The sequence below is a fragment of the Mesoplodon mirus genome, assembly GCF_964341445.2.
Source record: "Mesoplodon mirus genome assembly, chromosome: 12".
NCBI lineage: Eukaryota > Metazoa > Chordata > Mammalia > Artiodactyla > Ziphiidae > Mesoplodon > Mesoplodon mirus.
Genome location: NC_138988.1, coordinates 97462067 through 97480379, shown reverse-complemented (window position 1 = coordinate 97480379; position 18313 = coordinate 97462067).

The window sequence follows — 18313 nt, the reverse complement described above, 5'->3', positions numbered from 1 at the left end:
CCCAAATTGATTTCCCATGACTTTGGAGAATTATCTATTTAATATTCAATAAAGGTTATTGTATATATATAATATATTTAATATATAATATGAATATGTATTTTAATGACAGTAACTCCTTGCTGTCATACCCCCCTAAAAACATGCAGGGAATAAATTTAAAGCAAGAATAGTAAAATATTTTTCTCTACAGATTGTATCATCTGAAAATCATGAGGCTTTTACATATATTGGTTTCATCTAGAACCGTGCATACATACAATTCTGTGCAAGGCAGTGTAGGCATGAGTTAAAGCAGAGGTACCTGCCCTCAGGTGTTCCCTGTTCTCTGAATCAGGGGTGGATTTGAAGAAGACTCTCAGGCATCCAAAACCCAGTAATAGTTTAAGTATAAACCAACTCCATTACTATGCAAGATATAAAAGGAATTAGAAGGCACACTTTCTACCCTAGAGGAGCAGGCCTTCTTAAGATTTAGGCCATAGAAACTGGAGAATAATACTAGACCACATACATCTTAGAAACCACAGACTATAAACATTTCGAAAGGTAGGAAAGTTATTGCCTTAATTAAAGAATGAGCTGTGTATGTTGGGGATTGCTGTATTTTTGAAGGAGATGATGTAGGATTTGGGACTCTAGAACAGGGATGGTGCCAAGCAGCAGAACAAAAATAGAGTAATGAAGGTGGAGGTGAATACGTTATTTAAAATTATGCCAGGGAACCAGTCTAAGTGGAAGAGAGAGGATTCATTCAGACTTTCAACAAATATTTATTTAGCACCAACGAGGTAGAAAGCACTTTGGAGATGCTAATTTAATGCAAGTTAAATGGTGTTTACCCTCAGGGAGCTTATGTTCTAGTGGAAGAGCACAACCAGACACAAAGTACCGTATCATAAGCAGCATAAAAGTGCTACAACCAAGAGCAGGAGGTGAGCACAGAGGGGAGAGCTCGGGGCTGAGTAGATCTGGGGGATGCTTATGGAACAGGTGACATTACTCTTGACCTTGAAGTGACTTTGCTAAGGTGAAAAATAGAAGGGAAGGGGATTCCAGACAGAAGGGTTGTGGAAGGGGACCAATATTCATCCTTACTATGTGTCATTTGTAATGTCATCAATGCTCCAGGCAGGTGTTATTCTCCCATTTTAGAGACAAGGAGGCTGCATCTCACAATGTTATGAAACTTGGTCATGCAGGTGCTGGAGCTGGTACTCGAATCCAGGATTGTACACACAGCAGCATTACACACAAGTAAAGGTGCAAGAAGCTTAAAGGAGTATGGAGACAAAGGGAATAGACAACATTATTAGGACTTAGCAAAGCATCTAACTAAGCCATGATAACATTATAGAGAACAAGGGCTGAATTTAAAGATGATTAGAACGGCGGGGGCTCTTCATGTGAAAAGGGCCCTCAGTGGGTCAGAGTTGGTGGGAAGGGAGTGTCATATCATTAATGTGCTGATAATTTATGGGGGGTGGGGAAATAGGACAGCAAAAGTGAAGAGGAAAGGGGAGTAATGCAGCGACCGTGAAAAGCAAACACGTTATCCATTGCCATGCTGGCCACAGTATCTCTTTAATTGGTGAACTCAGTATATTATAGGAGACATTTGTTGATGATCCAAATAAATGAGGATCAGCCTCCAAGAAGACTGGACTTACTGGAGAGATGACATGAACAGATGCTCTGCCACTTGTGTTGAAACATTAAACTATCTTAAAATGTTGCCGTTTCCTCTATACAAAGTTCAGCATGTGCCATCCTCACCCCCTCCCCAAAGCATCATTTTGGAGACATTACAAATACAATATTTAGACCCAGGTAAAAAGTATCCACACTCTATACCCTCATGAACAGAGCATCATGGGAGTATCCTTCCTGACGGGGATTTCTGGACTCCAAGCTTAAACAAGATAGAGACAAATGAGCGCATTTCCAGGCCACCGAGCCCTGGAGGCAGAACAACCCAGATGGTTCATCCTGATGGTTCAGCCAAGAAGTCACATCAGGAGAGTCCCGGCAGCAGAAATATAAGGAATAATTGTAGTAAATAAGAAGAAGAAAGTTACCTTTTCATTCAGTAAGGGACCGAGTTTGGGGATTATCAAAAAAGAAGTCAGGGGCTTCCCTGGTGGCTCAGTGGTTGAGAGTCCGCCTGCCGATGCAGGGGACACGGGTTCGTGCCCCGGTCCGGGAAGATCCCACGTGCCGCGGAGCGGCCGGGCCCGTGAGCCATGGCCGCTGAGCCTGCGCGTCCGGAGCCTGTGCTCCGCAACGGGAGAGGCCACAGCAGTGAGAGGCCCGCATAGCGCAAAAAAAAAAAAAAAAGAAGAAGTCAGACTACTAGGGAAATCCTGTGTCTCCATTAATGTTTGTGTAAAACCAGGATTAACCTCACAGCAAGCAGCTAGTGGGCTTGCTTCAGGGCTCACAAACTAAAACTCATTTGCATCATAACCAGGCATAAATATTAGGAACATATTTATCTTCAAGGGAGACTGCAAGATTAAAACTTCTAGTATTATTCACACCAATCCTTTATGATGTATCAGGATCGACCAGGGAGGAAACGTGTAACTGTTCTTCCCTCCGGTTTATTCTGAAGCGAGTTCTGAAAGCGCACAGACTTCCAAGAGCTCGGGTGCTGGGGACCAGACGTTCTCTGGCAAAGCACAGAGGCAGCTAAGAAGAGCCCAAGAGTCTGATCAGTCGGTGATCCACCCACGCTTTAACATCAGGTAGAAAGACCAAGCCGATGTTTCTGTCAAAGTCATGGATCAAGTGTGGCTTAGTTTGTAGTCTGAGTCTTTTCTAAATTAAAAGTCCCCCTCAGGACTTCCCTGGTGGCGCAGTGGTTGAGAGTCCGCCTGCCGATGCAGAGGACACGGGTTCGTGCCCCGATCCAGGAGGATCCCACATGCCGCGGAGCGGCTGGGCCCGTGAGCCATGGCCGCTGAGCCTGCGCGTCCGGAGCCTGTGCTCTGCAACGGGAGAGGCCACGACAGTGAGAGGCCCGCATACCGCAAAAAATAAAAAAATTAAAAAAAATAAAAGTCCCCCTGAAAAATAACAAAAGTTTTCTTATTGCCTTGCTTTTGTTGTCTGAGAAGTTAGGGCCCTCTTATTCCATAATGTTTGAGGGTTACATTAGAAAATAAGGATTTATTTCAGGACACTGAAGAATTATTCTCTTGAGGCACTTGATGGTGGCAGAGGTGGGGAGTGCATGTTGGGGAAATGATGGAAGAACGGAAGTTACAGATCTCAGAAGTTTTAAATGTTATTCCCCCCTCCCACACTCAGGTGATACACATAATTCTGAAAAGACGTAATGAATTCAGGTAATTATGATGAAACCTCAAATGAAATGTGAAAATCTCCTGGTTTAACAGGATATGATAAATTCGTTTTCAAAATTAGGTAAATTTTCTTTAAAGGTATTCGTATAGATTTAAGTTTTGAGATTATACACAGTTATGCTCCATTGACACCATAATGGTATTTTATGAGTAAATCGCAATATATATAACGCAGTATTTCTAATTTTAACAACTACAACGAATACCATATTATGTTATCCGCATTTTATGTTTGAGAAAATGTCTCAGGGTTACAAAGCCAGTTCAGTAGTGACGCTGTGATTTAAAACTAGGTCTGTTTTTTCCACCCTACCATGCTGCTTTCAGTAATGATTTATAGTAATTGGGTTGTATTGTATTCATTTCTAGGTGAAAGTCTACTTAGTATTCATAAATCATCCCATTTAAATTTCTTACTGAAATGAACATGCCCAGTGCCAGGCATATTTGTATAGCTAATAGATTTTATAACCTTTTTGTACACCCTTTCTCATAATTGATATAATAGGAGTCATAAAAATATTTAGTGAGGAAATATTTAGTTTAAATAGCAGGAGGTAAAATGGCAATCTAAAGTGACAATTCTAATCAAGCATAAAATATGTAAATCTCCAAAGTGTATTAGGTTTCAATTATTAATCATTATTGAGAAAAAAGTCTGTTACATATCATATTATGATGATAAAAGTTAAATTGAAAGGAGGAGAGTTGAGTGTGGATTCACATTGTTTAGGGTGTAGACAAGGTCTGAGCACAGCATAACATAATGTTGTCAAGTCTCTGAACTTGATCCTTTCAGAAATATTTCCAGAAAGAAATAGAACAATTTTCCGTTACTTTTGATAGAAAGCAAAATTATTTAAACATATTTCTCTTATGAGAGGGGACATCAAATTGTACTATTTTTCCAAGGTACCGATTTAAAAATAATGTAAAGAAAGCAAAGATAGGAATTTAAAAGGAAATGAAGACATTTATAAATTCTTTTTACAAAAGCAGTGAGGAAAATAAACAATTGATCTATTTAGCAAATGATTCCATATCTCAGGATAAACCAATAGAGGTTAACTATATAAAATTTAACTTTTTTTCTTAATTTTGTATCTGGAATATAGAAGTGAATAATTAGATACCTTTTATGATGTTCAGATATTCGTGGGTTTTATAAAGATATAAAGACCAATAGACACTTGTTGGAAGTTGGTTTTGCTTGAGACAAGACATCTTGCATTCATTGTTTTCAGTTACTTGAAAGACAGCGTGTTTAGTTATTTACCTATGAATGTTGCCAAATGGGATCTAAGGAAACCTTGTAGGTGAAAGACAAGAAGACTTCACATTCCTGAAGGTCAGTCATGGAAAGAAAAGCCAGCTTTGGGATCAGTCAATTAGCCAGGCATGCCTAGTTTTCTTTGCTAATAGCAAGGCTTATTTTTCCCCGAAGGGTCAAATGTTAAGACTGGGTTTGATTCAGCAGTTGTATCCTTTGATACATTTGAATTTAGTTATTTCAGAACATCTTTATACCTTATACAGTGAGACATTTTTTGTTACTTTGACACTTATATTCCCTAAAAGTAGTTCCCTAGAAGTAGTTTAAGATTTCATGCAGAGTCTGCTTTTATAACCAACCATGTATAATCGTAATCATTATTGATTGAAAGATCCAGTCTTCATTAAGAGTATATTAACTATTCTAATAAAATAACTTGCATCACTTCATAGTAAGAAAGAGGCTCCAACCTTTCGAATTCATCATTTTGATGATAAGAAACTGAATTCCAAAAACTAATCTATGAGGAGAAAAATAAAATAATTTTTTAAACTTACTTTTTTGAAGATGAATTTCAGATCCAAATTATTAATGATTTTTTTTGTTAATGGCCATGAAGTTAAATGCTTAATAAAATATATTTTTCTTTGTCTCAGGCTCTGTTGGAAATAGTTGTAAAATGTTCAGTACGTGGTACATCAATCCTCTTTGATGCTTAAGCAGCCCTGAATGCCTTCAGGTCAATGCTCAGAAGGTCCTTTAAATGGAGATAAAGATCAGAACTGACACAGGGACCCCAGGGGCCTATCCTGGAAAATGTTTTGTTTGTTTTGTTTTGTAGCTAAACAAATTCCTGCGAACTCTTTGTTGTCATTTTTCTAAATCCTTCAAAAAAAGAGGGGATTGGAAGACAAAACAGATTCAGGCATCAAAACATTTAAACTTTCTGCTATAGGTAGGTAAGGACATATATTCTTTAGAATTTCAGCTAAAATAGATTAAATATTTCATAACAGACTTTCATTAATGTCTCTCAGAGGCACTTAAAGCTCTCGTTGCTGTTGTTTTTATGTTGCTATTTAAATAACTGTCTCTGCGGCATGTAGAATACATGCTGAAAGTATTTGTAAATGATTTGTAATGTGAAAGATTTGTAAATAAATGATTTGTAAAACCTCCACATCTCATTAATTCAGTCCTGAGTTAGGGAACACTTAGATCTGTTGGCTGAAGTGTGTTTGAATTTTGGTTCAGTCTCTGCTCAAGGCTTATTTCAGTGGCCATAAGATTGTATCCTTATTGTGGTAAATCATCCACAAATTTATGATCACATGGGGTGTGGACAAGAGAGAAGGGATTTGCAAAACATATCTCAGCTTCATGATCTGCACATTGCAACAATGTTATTAGCACAGAGAGTACTGATGTTCTATAGTTTGTTTGTCAATCAAAACATAAGCTTAATATTCTGTTCTTATTTTTAAATATTACATATGGAAACAAGTAACATACTGCATATGGAAACAAACAATCTTAAGAACAGATTGCCTAAATTTAAATTCCAGGTCAATGACTTATCAGCTAATTGTCAAATTATTTATTTTCTGTGCCTCAAGGTTCTCATCTGACATTTAGGGCAAAAGTGAGCAGCCACCACACAGGGTCTGGGGGAAGATTAAAGCAGACAGTATGTAAAACGGTTAAGTCCTGGTGCATAACATTATCTGAATAAATGTTAGCTCTGATTCTTAGAGTTTTTCAATGATTTTGAATGCTTTGCGATAGGACAGATACTGACAGTCATCCAACAAATACTTATGAAGCACTTACCACATGCAAGACCATGGTCAGATCTTTATCTGTGACTATGTTGAAAACCACTGATACCCTTTTTAAAATGCTGCGTTATGCTAAAAATGTTTTCTAACATTTTGCTTTGCAGGAAAACCAGACAAAGCCGAAGTAAAATGAATAAACCAAATAGGTGATTTCTAGCAGCTTACATGAACTCTTCTGTCTAAAAGTTCAAAAAGGGGAAGTTATTCCTGTTCATTTTCAAGGAGAAGAGGGTCTGTCAGCTGGCAAAAAAGGTGTGTGTGACATTTGCAGATGATGGAGCACAATCCCAAAGGGAAGGTACCCATTTCCCTGGGCTGTCCTGTGGTCGCCTTTATTCTTGGTAGGGTCTAGCAGGAAGTGGGCACCAAGAGTTTTCTTTGCAGACATCACAGCTGGGCCCAGGCGTCCCCAGACCTGCCCCGAGACCAGTGTAGGATAAAGATTAAACCTCCCGGAGGCTTGAGGAACCCATCAGCAGAATTAGGCTGGTGTCTCTCAGCATCTCTAGTTATTCTGGAATTGGGGTCATTTTTCATTACCTGGCAGCTTACTCCAGAGTGGGGTAGGAGAAGATCCAAATTAGATGCTTAATTGGGGATGGAAAACAGCTGATTAGTCAGAGAGCTATGTGGTTCAATTTTAGGTAACATATATATTTTTTTAAATCTTGGGTGTGTTTTTAAGAATCACAGAATTTTAGGTGTAAAAAGCAAACTCAAGCTAAATCCTTCAATCTCCTCATTTAATAAGTGTGGAGAATAATGTCCAAAGAGGAAAAATACATCCTTTAAGAAAAGTACAAAGTGGCCACATTCTCACTGGCTGCCAGCATGGGATCTGGAGAGACAGTGCCTGAGATTATAGTTGTCCCCCTCCACCTATGAGCTTTCTAAACGTGAGAAGGTCACTGAGCCCTCCTGTATCTCAAATTCCTGATCTATAAAATGGGTACAAGAACACCAGCCTCAGAAGTCAGTGTGAGGGTTAAATGAGATCCCATATGGGTGTTTGGGAAAGCGCCTACCTAGCCTGTAATAAGCATTCAATCACAGTTACCTCTTACTATTATTACTATTATACTTATTGGTATTATTTGGGGGAAATGAAAATTAGAAAGACACCAGAAGACAATGACGGACAATCCAACATTCCTTCACTCTAAACCTCTAATGAGTTGGCTGCATGATAAGGAGAATTTTTATGCTTAGGAGTATTTGGTTTTGTTTTTCATTTGTATGTCTCCCAAGTCAGCAAAGTACTTGAGAGAAGAGATATAAAAGTTATGCTTGTGGGACTTCCCTGGTGACGCAGTGGTTAAGAATCTGCCTGCCAATGCAGGGGATATGGGTTTGATCCTTGGTCTGGGAAGATCCCACATGCCGTGGAGCAACTAAGCCCGTGTGCCACAACTACTGAGCCCGCATGCCACAACTACCGAAGTCCATGCGTCTAGAGCCTGTGCTCCGCAACAAGAGAAGCCACCACAATGAGAAGCCCATGCACCGCAACAAAGAGTAGCTCCTGCTTGCAGCAACTAGAGAAAGCCCACGCGCAGCAAAGGAGACCCAACACAGCCAAATATATATAAATCACATAAATAAATCTATTAAAAAATACGTATAGAGAGACATAAACAAACGAAGTATAGATTTTTGGAGTCATAGCTCTTTATGTAAAAGCACAGGAAAAGGCATGGAATGATACTGGGCCTCACTGGAGAGGAGCTGAGGACTGTGGGAAGGTTTTCAGGGGGTGCCTGGGTTTTATGGGGCCAGCAAAGAATACACTTGTTTTCCACTATGTAAAACATGAATACACAGATGGACACAGAAATGTCAACTTTATGACTTATAAAGGCCTGGGCAGAGCAGGCGGCTGAGGTTCACAACCCAAGGGGTTTGCCGGGGCCTTGCTCCCTCACCTCCCATCACTTTCACCTGCCCTGCCTGTCCCGTCCCCCCGCCAGGCTGGGCTTTGGGACAGTCCATGAGAAGGGGACTTTAGTTCTGCATAATTTCACCGTGGTCAGAGCCAGAGGGGAAAGTGAAGAGACTGATTCCTCAGTCTCACTGCCTTTTAATAGATGAGCCCCACCTTACTTAAAAAATACAGACCAACACTGTCACCACCAAGCTGGTAATTCATTTCTCCTTGTCATCCTCTGGAGAGGTGAGGATGGAAGGGATGAAGCAGGAAGGGTGTGAAACCAAGATCCCTCTTGTGATTGCTGCATTTTTTTAATTATTTTTTTTTTTTTTGCGGTACGCGGGCCTCTCACTGTTGTGGCCTCTCCCGTTGTGGAGCACAGGCTCCGGACGCGCAGGCTCAGCGGCCATGGCTCACGGGCCCAGCCGCTCTGCGGTCTTCCCAGACCGGGGCACGAACCCGTGTCCCCTGCATCGGCAGGCGGACTCTCAACCACTGCGCCACCAGGGAAGCCCGTGATTGCTGCTTTTATTGTTACTTTTGCTATTGTTCCATGAGGATGGCGGGTGTTTGTTCTAACAGTATTACTCACAAGTAATGTGTTTAGAAAGCAATGTGTTCTTGTAGCGCAAGTGAACAAAACCAAAATTTGAGTTGAATTCTACAATGGACTTTAGGCTTTTCTCCCAACAGTAGTCACTTATAGGTAATGTTTTAAGGCTTCCAAAATGGAAAATGTATTCATGTTACATTCATGTAATAAAATAAAAATTAAGATAGAAAACAGAATGGGAGGCTAATGAGCTATGACATGAATTTTCTTTGAAAAGACTAGAAATTATTTCTATGAAATTTAACATGTAGAATTTCAATAAGCTTTACAGCAACATCAATATACATTCAAGAATTGAGCAGCATTTGTGAAATAATAAAAATAATAATTATTAAAATATATGAAAAGTTACTGTATGCCAGCTGTTCTGTTATTCGCTTTACATTGTTTGTTTGTTTGTTTAATCCTTTTATTAGCCCTGTGAGGTGATCAATCCTCTTCAGTTAAGGAAACTGAGACTTGGGATGGATGAATATTTGCCCAAGGTTCTAGAAAAGGTAAGCCCATTTCAACTGTGTATTTGTCTTCCCTTTTCTTCACCCATATACTCTTCCAGCTGCCAGGCCATCACTGGGTAAGCTGAATATATGCATATTAAATTTAAATAAGTTCAATTGTTTTCTTACATACTTTTGCAATGATTCACAAACTTGAATCTTCATCTACTGAGAAGAAAGAGTCCTTTATTCTTATAAATTATAATTATAAGCATTCAATATTTTTAGAGGGAAAAATGTATCTGTTTATACTAGGTATTTAATAATCACCTACAGATTTGCTCTGTCAGCTTCTCCCAAATTACTATTGTTTTCTAATTTTCTTAACAAGTAATTATAAATATATGTTTTGGTATGAAAAATGAGAAAAGATATTCAGTGTTTCCTGTATTTCATAAACACCACATAATCTCCATTCATCACAATTTCCATTTTTGATATGCAATAGTGTTAGGCCGTGCCAGGGGCCCGATCTATCCTGGAAGCTGCCGCAGATTCTTTTCCTTCTGGATTACTGCAGATCTTCTCTGCAATGTCAGAAATTTACACAGATTTATATTTAAATACATGAACATATCTTTGTTTTCATTTGGAGCAAACGATTTTTTTTAATTGTAAATGCTGTTTAACGTTGAATAGGCTTGAAAGGCTATATCAAGTACAGGTATAAACAACATATGATTTCCTTAGTAATAGTAAGTATAGTATAGTAATGTTGGCAGCTGGGTCAGATTCAAGGTAAGAGCTGATACTCCGAATGTGGAGACTACTTTTACCTCTGATTGTATGTATGTTTAACTTGGCTTATGAATCTGATCCAAGCTGTTATTGCAGAGAACTGAGCTAATACAAAGAAAAGTATTTGGGGACTTCCAGTAGCTTCTTGAGCCAACAGAAATACACCCAAATGCCGAAGCATGGACTTCCTTGCTAAAATCAATACATGAAAATGTGAGCATTATCCTGGATGCCATTGTGCTAATGCAAGTGTGCAAAGGTGAGAGTCTCTATTTGTCTAGTGCAGATTTGATTCTTCTCATGTCATAAAACGGGAAAGCTAACATCTTGATGACTCACCTTAAAAATCCTTTTTTTCCCCTCTTTTGATAATGATAATGTATTTTGTAGTACAGACAAGAAAAGCTGCTTTTTTTTTAATCTGCCGAAACACACTGAGATTATGACAAACCAAGATATAGAAACTATGATACCTCATGTTTCTTTTCCCAAAACTTGATTCCCTAGATATCCAAATCCAGTAATTCTGTAGTTTATTCACAGCTCCTAAGATTTGGGGATTAGACAGTCCATACACCAGGAACAAAGCGTAAGTGCTTTCTGTATTAACAGTAGGGAACAAAATATCACTCAAAAGGGGAAAGCAATTTAAGATGCTGATTAAAGCACATATTTAGAAATCTTTTCTAGGACACTGTTAGGCTGCAAAGTCAGAGAGAAAACAATTCACACATAATAGCAGTACCCCCCTTTTTTCTATTTTGTTCTTTAAACTTCCCCTTTTATTTTAAAAAAAGAAAAGAAAAAAGAAGAGCCAAAGAAAGGTATTTGAGGAATCACACTCAGAAATTACTTCCTCATCCTATGCCTCAGGGTGTGAAGCAGAAAAATCAGAATCATCAGTGCACTGGTCATAAAGCTGGCAGATTATTGGCACCTCTAAGAGGTCTTTTGTTCTTCTTCCAATGACCAGCAGAAGTTCTGATCATGTGTGAATTAATATGAAGCCAAATATTTTCATAGAGATGTCAAAGTTTTAATTGAATTCAGAGCTGAAGGAAATGCCTATTTCTTCAGGGAGGAAGAATGGCTTAGTGGATTGTGTCCCTGACCAGGGGCTGGAGAAAATGTGTCCCCCCTGCAACTCTCCCACTATTTTGATCTTTCATTTCTTCCTTCTGAAAGAAAATGCCTGTCATGCCTGCCTCGAAAGAGCCTTGTGAGGAAGAGCTGATGAAGATGTATTAGAATCACCTAATAAAATAAGCAGTACTGTATAAGTAGAAGATACCACCTTTCATATAAGAATTTCCTTGTGATTACTAATGAGTGTGGCACTGTGTGAGTCCTTGCTGCAGGGATGAGGTGTCAGCTCAGATAGTGGCCCTCCCCAGTGACTCAGAAAATGATATACATCTTAGCACAGAAGGAGACCTAATTTTTTAAAGTGAAGAAACAAGGAACAATGCCAGAGACCAAACTGCAGTATAATATTATCTATGAGGGAGACTTTGCTGCAGGACATTTAAAAAGAGAAAATTGATGTATTAAAAGATGAAATACTTTCAACTAGAACAGCTAAGAGAATTTTTTTTTTCACTTTTAGGAAAGTATGAAGCCAAAGGAAAACAAAAGAAATGTTGGGAGGCTACCAAGTCCAGTTTTAATCATTTTGAGAAGCAAGAATACTCGAGCGCTGATGAATTCATAAACATGGTGCAACAAAGCTGTTGTTGGTACTGGTCTTAACGTCCTCTGCAGTATTAATCATTGACTCGAAATTCTCAGGAAGCAAGCTGAGAGAGAGAGACAGAGACAGAGACAGAGAGACAGAGAGAGAGAGAGACAGAGAGAGAGAGAGAGACAGAGAGAGAGAAAGGCACATTTAAAGGGTATGACTCTGCCGTGGAGCAAGCTGGCTCTAGCAACTTCTCTTGTTTATTAAATATTCTGTGCAAACGTCTGGGTTGCAAAGCTGCATTATGGAGTTCTTGGCTATTATCTTTTAGATAAAAGCCCTCACTTTTTAGATGAGAAGGATACTGAGATAACTAAGTTATAATCACTTAATTTAATTTTGTCCTTCTTGGGCTAGAACTCAGGTTCCCTGATTCCTAATCTTTTTGCCGAATTTCATCATTTTTCACATTTACAAGATAAGATCTTTTAATTATTGGACAGTGATTGCAGCTCATTTCTGGAAACCCTGTCTAACCACCGCCACTCAAAATTATATTCCAGCACACACTGCTTATATACGGATATGAATAAAAGTGAAGCATAATCTTAATAATTTTCTTACATCCCTTGAAATTAGAGATACAAACACAAGGGGTAGAATCTATGCTCATATTTTTTGATGTGAAGTGAAAAAGATTTGAAATACAGATTGCTAGCAAAAATAAATTTTAAAGAATTTCAGATGATTAAGCTCAGTATAACTTTAAGAAATTACACTGGCAGGGATTGTAGGCTAAATCACACTATTGATATGAATTCATTGATAATCTTTTGGGGATGTGTGAGCTATTTGTCAGAATTTAAAAGGGGACTGTTAGCATCCTCCTGTCAGGTACTTGCACTTGGGAAACAGTTACAAATTTAATGGGATTGCCTTTCTTTTTTTGCCTTCAAGAGACTATAGGCAGAGTGTTTTCAGCAAAGATCCTAGTTTGGGACCTCTACAAACCTTTGTATTGAGAAGACAGCTGATCCATTTGTGGGCTAATCTGGAATTTTCTAGAATGTTAGCTACCCAAAGTTGAGATATAAATCCCTGTAATAACATTTGGCGTAAATATAAAATTTTTTTCTTTACCACCTACTTACTATCATATATCATCCTACCAAATACAGACTCGGACAAACATCCACTATTGCAGACATGCACACGAAGTATATTTTGATCTGTATTCGTGGCCCTCTATTAGTATGGCATTCACTAACAATCCAGTTTTGGCAGACTATATTTACATTTTAATTTCATTATGATCAGAATAATGAGGCTATTGATGTTTCCATTTTCTCTTTGAACGGCCTCTTCAATTTGAACTGTGGCCCTTTTATGCATCAAACCGTTGTCACAGATGGAATACTTTAGCATGCATTTTTTGTTTCTATGAAGCAGTTAGAATAGGGAAAAAAATCTCTTCACACTCACTAAATTCCATCAATAAGACCAAAACTTTTATAAGTGATTATTTTATCTTTCCATACAGTAGACGTTTCAGCAAAACGTGTTATGTATTATTAGTTTATTGCATTAAAATAATTAAAAATTAAAAATCTAGGGACTTCCTTGGTGGTCCAGTGGTTAAGACTCTGTGATTCCACTGCAGGGGCGTGGGTTTGATCCCATATGCCACGCGGCATGGCCAAAAAAAATTAAAAATTAAAAATCTTCCTAGAAGAAAGTATTATTTATTTAAAAATGAAAAGCAGTGGAGGTCTTCAAAATATTTCAGGCTAAAGATTAATGTATGTGGAGATGGAGATACATATATATATTCTCTATGAATACATACTTTTAAAGTAAAATTTCTGGTATAAACATAAACCTTTTAGTATTTAAAAAGAAGGGACTTCTGGTTATGGATATGACTAAGTAACAGGTATTGGATTTAATTCCCTGAGTAATCAACTATCAACCTGGACAAAATATATGAAATAATTGTTTTCAGACATTGGACAATATACCACACAGGTCTACTCTTCTTAGAAGAAAAACACAGGACTGTAGATACATCTTACATTCACCTTATCTTTCTGCCTGGGGCACTTTCCAAACTGTAGTACAAGGAATTTAACCCAGGCTGAGAGCAGTGGTCTTCTGGGTGGAGGAAACAGATACCAGAGTTCAGGGCTGCTGAGTCATCTGTAGTTCATGGAGGAGAGTATCCAGAGATGAAAGCTGCACAGAGGAGTGGCTTTAGAAATCTGCATAGACATTTCTTTGAGTCTCTCGCCAAGTGCTAAGCTGGGCGTGCTCAGAGCGACACTCCATGATTACCATCATAGAAGAGCCACTGACAGGCTGACAGTTGCAATGGGTGGGCTCCTGGAGGTACCATTATGCAAGGGGGTACTGGAGTTCTGACCAGAGTGGAGTCATTTCACTGAATCCCCCAGGCATTCTGTTGAAATCATGGGAAAGCCACCTTAAAAGTAGGGCTAACAGCCGAACGATAAAGTGAGCAAAAGATGTGATACACATTTCATTTTTAAAAGATCCATGAAAGGCTGATAAGCACATGTTGAGTAAAATTTGCCATTAGGGAAATATGTGTTGAAACAAAAATGACATACCACTACACACCCACTGAAATGGCTGCAATAAAATGTCAGACAATACCAAGTGTTGACAAGGATGTGGAAAAATAGGAAACTTCATGTGTTCTGGTGGGAATGAAAAGGCACAGCTACTATGGATAACATTTTGGCAGTTCCTTAAAGTGTTAAACATAAATTTACCATTCAACCTAGCAAATCCACTTCTAGAAATCTACCCAAGAGAAATAAAAACATAAGTCTACACAAAGACATGTATGCAAATGTTCACAGCAGCATTATTTATAATAGCCAACAAATGAGACACAATCTAAATGTTCTTCAGTTGGTGACTGGATAAACAAAAATGAATATATCCATACAATGAAACTGTATATTCAGCAACTAAAAGGAAAGAACTGCTGATGCATGTTACAAAATATATTAAGTTAAAAATGTGCTAAATAAAAGAAGCCAGAAACAAAGGGCTATTTAATTTATTTGCAATGTCTAGAAAATGAAAATTTATCATCAGAAAGCAGGTCAGTGTCTGCCCAAGACTGAAGATAGAAGCTGGAATTGACTGTAAATGGCACAAAGGAGTTTTTGGGGATGATGGCAATGTTCCCTAACTGGATTATGGTGATGGTGACACAATTCTATAAAATCATTGAATTGTTAAAAAAAAAAAAAATTGGGCTCTACTAGCCATAGAGTAAGTGCCGTTCTAGAGCCATCCTAGTAAAGCCAAATTCAAGCTGATCCACCAGTAAATGAACTGCCTCTGAAATAAAACTCACAATTGTTTAAAGGGAGGCAGAATCCAGACTGTAAGCAACATAGCAGCTGCACTGTCCAACGTGCAATAAACAGTTACTAGACAGGTAAAGAAGCAAGAAAATGTGCCCCGTAACCAGGAAGAAAAAATGTCAATAGAAACTGACCTGAGATGATTCAGATGGTGGAATTATGCAATAAAACCTTCAAAGAGTATTATAAATCTGTCTGAGGTTTAAAAGAAAAACACAGACATTTTGAGTGAAGGCACAGTGAATTTCAGCAGAGCAATCAAAACTATAAAAATTAAATACATGGCAAATCTGGAACTAAAGAAAAGCCAGAAATGAAAAATTTACTGGGTGGGTTGATCAGCAGATTGGAAAATACAGAAAGAAGTAACAGTAAATTTAATGCAGGGCAACAGAAAATTTAAGTATAGAGAAAGATTTCTTAAAAATTAAGTGATGTATGAGACATATCAAGTGGTATAACACGTGTAAGTGTGTTTAATAATATGAGAGTAAGACAGCCCTTTCTAAACATAATACAAAATATAGCAACTATAAAAGAAAAGACTAGTGAATTTGATGATATAAAAATTAAAAGAAAATTTTGCTTGGGTAAAAAAATACAACATGCAAAGTAAGTTATAAACAATAAATGGAGAAAACACCTACACATTAATTAGAAAAAGCCAATAACTTGATGGAAAAATCAACAAAAAAACACAAAGAAATGATTAATCAAAAGAGAAATACACATAAATTTTTCACCTATGAAAAATGTTCTACCTCACTCATAAGTGAAATGTCAATTAAAATGACTATATACTCACAGATATAGAGAATAAACTAGTGGTTACCAGTAGGGAGAGGGGAGGGGGGAGAGGGCAAGATACAGGGTAGGGATTAAGAGGTACAAACTACTGTACCTCTTAAATAAATAAGATACAAGGGTGTATGTTACAACATGGAGGAACTGAGCCAATGTTTTTAAATTTTAAATGGAGTATAATCTATAACAATAGTAGATCACTATGTTGTACACCTGAAACTAATGTAATATTGTAAATCAACTATACTTTAATTTAAAAAATAATAAAATAAATAAATAAAACTACTATACACTACACCCCACAAATGATTACCGATAAGAACAAAAGTGTTTGATAATGCACTACGAAATAAAGATCTTAAAGAGATATTAGCACTCGTTCATTACAGCACTCTTCACGATAGCCAAGGTGAGGAAACAACCTAAACGTCCATCCATAGATGAAAGGATCAAGAAAATGTGGTTTATACATACAATGGGACACCATTCAGCCTTGAAAAAAGAGAAAGTGATTCTTCAATATGTGACAAAATGGATAAAACTTGAGGACATTATGCTAAGTGAAATAAGCCAGTCAAAGAAAGACAAATACTCCATGATTCTATTTATAGATTCATAGACTCAAAGAGTAGAATGATGGTTTTCAGGGGCTGAAAAAAGTGGGGAAATGAGAGTCATTAATCAATGGGCATAAAGTTTCAGGTGAGTAAGATGAATTCTATAGCTCTTCTGTACAACATTTTACCTACAGTCAACAATAGTGTACTGTATGGTTAAAAATTTAAGGGAGTACATCTGATATTAAATGCTCTTACCACAATAAAAAAAAATTAAAGAAAAAAGAATGCTGATTGAGGGAATATATGGAGAAACCATTAGTTTCATACATTGCTAATTAGAATAAAATAATTGTTCCAACCAATTCAAAGGGCAATTTAACACTAGATACCAACATTAAAGATAACATGTCTTGGAATTTATCCTATTTGTAGGAATTTATTCTTACATATTCACACATGAAAAAAATTGAACAATAATATTTGTTGTGTCCTGATGTGTAATGGCAACAGTTGGAAACAATTGAAATGTCCAAATGAAAAACAGACGAAGTGAATGATGAGATATTCTTTCAATAGAATGTGATTCAGCCACTAGAAAAAAAATGAGGCAAATCTATATGTATTGATATGGAACACTCACTAAGACATATTAGATAAAAAAGAAAGCAAAGTGCAGAACAATGTATATGTTATGCTACCATTTGAGAAAAACTATAAATATGTTTGTATGCCCACGTCTCCACCCCGTGCCCCATACACAGATCCAAAAACCTGATAGCATTTGTACCTTCTGGAGCAGGGACTCAGGATTGGGGACAAGGAGAAGTGGGAGAGGCTGGCTCTTTACTCTATAACCTTTTGCTCCCTTTGAATTACAATATTTACTATTTGTATGCATTACTCACTTAAAAAAAAATAGAAAATAAAAAAATTCGAAGTTGAATAAGCAGGGTGGAGGGGTATTGCACCCAAAATAAAAGTCAAACTTCTTTCCAGAGTTACAAACCCTCCTTGAACTGACTTTTCCCCCATTTCTTCAATCACTTCTTATTCCTTTGTCCTCCTCACACTCTGTGGTTTCCTGCTATGCATTAGTCTCAGGACTGCCTTGGATTCCAAACTCTACAGATGTTCAAGTCCTTCATATAAAATGGCGTAGTATTTGCATACAACCTACATACATCCTCCTGTGTATGTGTATATATATATATATTTTTTAATAGATCTTTATCAGAGTATAATTGCTTCACAATACTGTATTAGTTTCTGTTGCACAACAAAGCGAATCAGCCATATACATACACATGTCCCCATATCCCCTCATTCTTGAGCCTCCTTCCCATCCTCTCTATCCCACCCCTCTAGGTCATTGCAAAGCACCATCTGATCTCCCTGTGCTATGCTGCTTCTTTCTACCAGCCAACTATTTTACATTTGGTAGTGTATATATGTTGATGTTACTCTCACTTTGCCCCAGCTTCGCCCCCCCACCTCACGTCCTCAAGTCCATTTTCTATGTCTACCTCTTTATTCCTGCCCTGCAACTAGTTTCATAAGTACCTTTTTTTTTTTTTAGATTCCATATATATGTGTTAGCATACGGTATTTGTTTTTCTCTT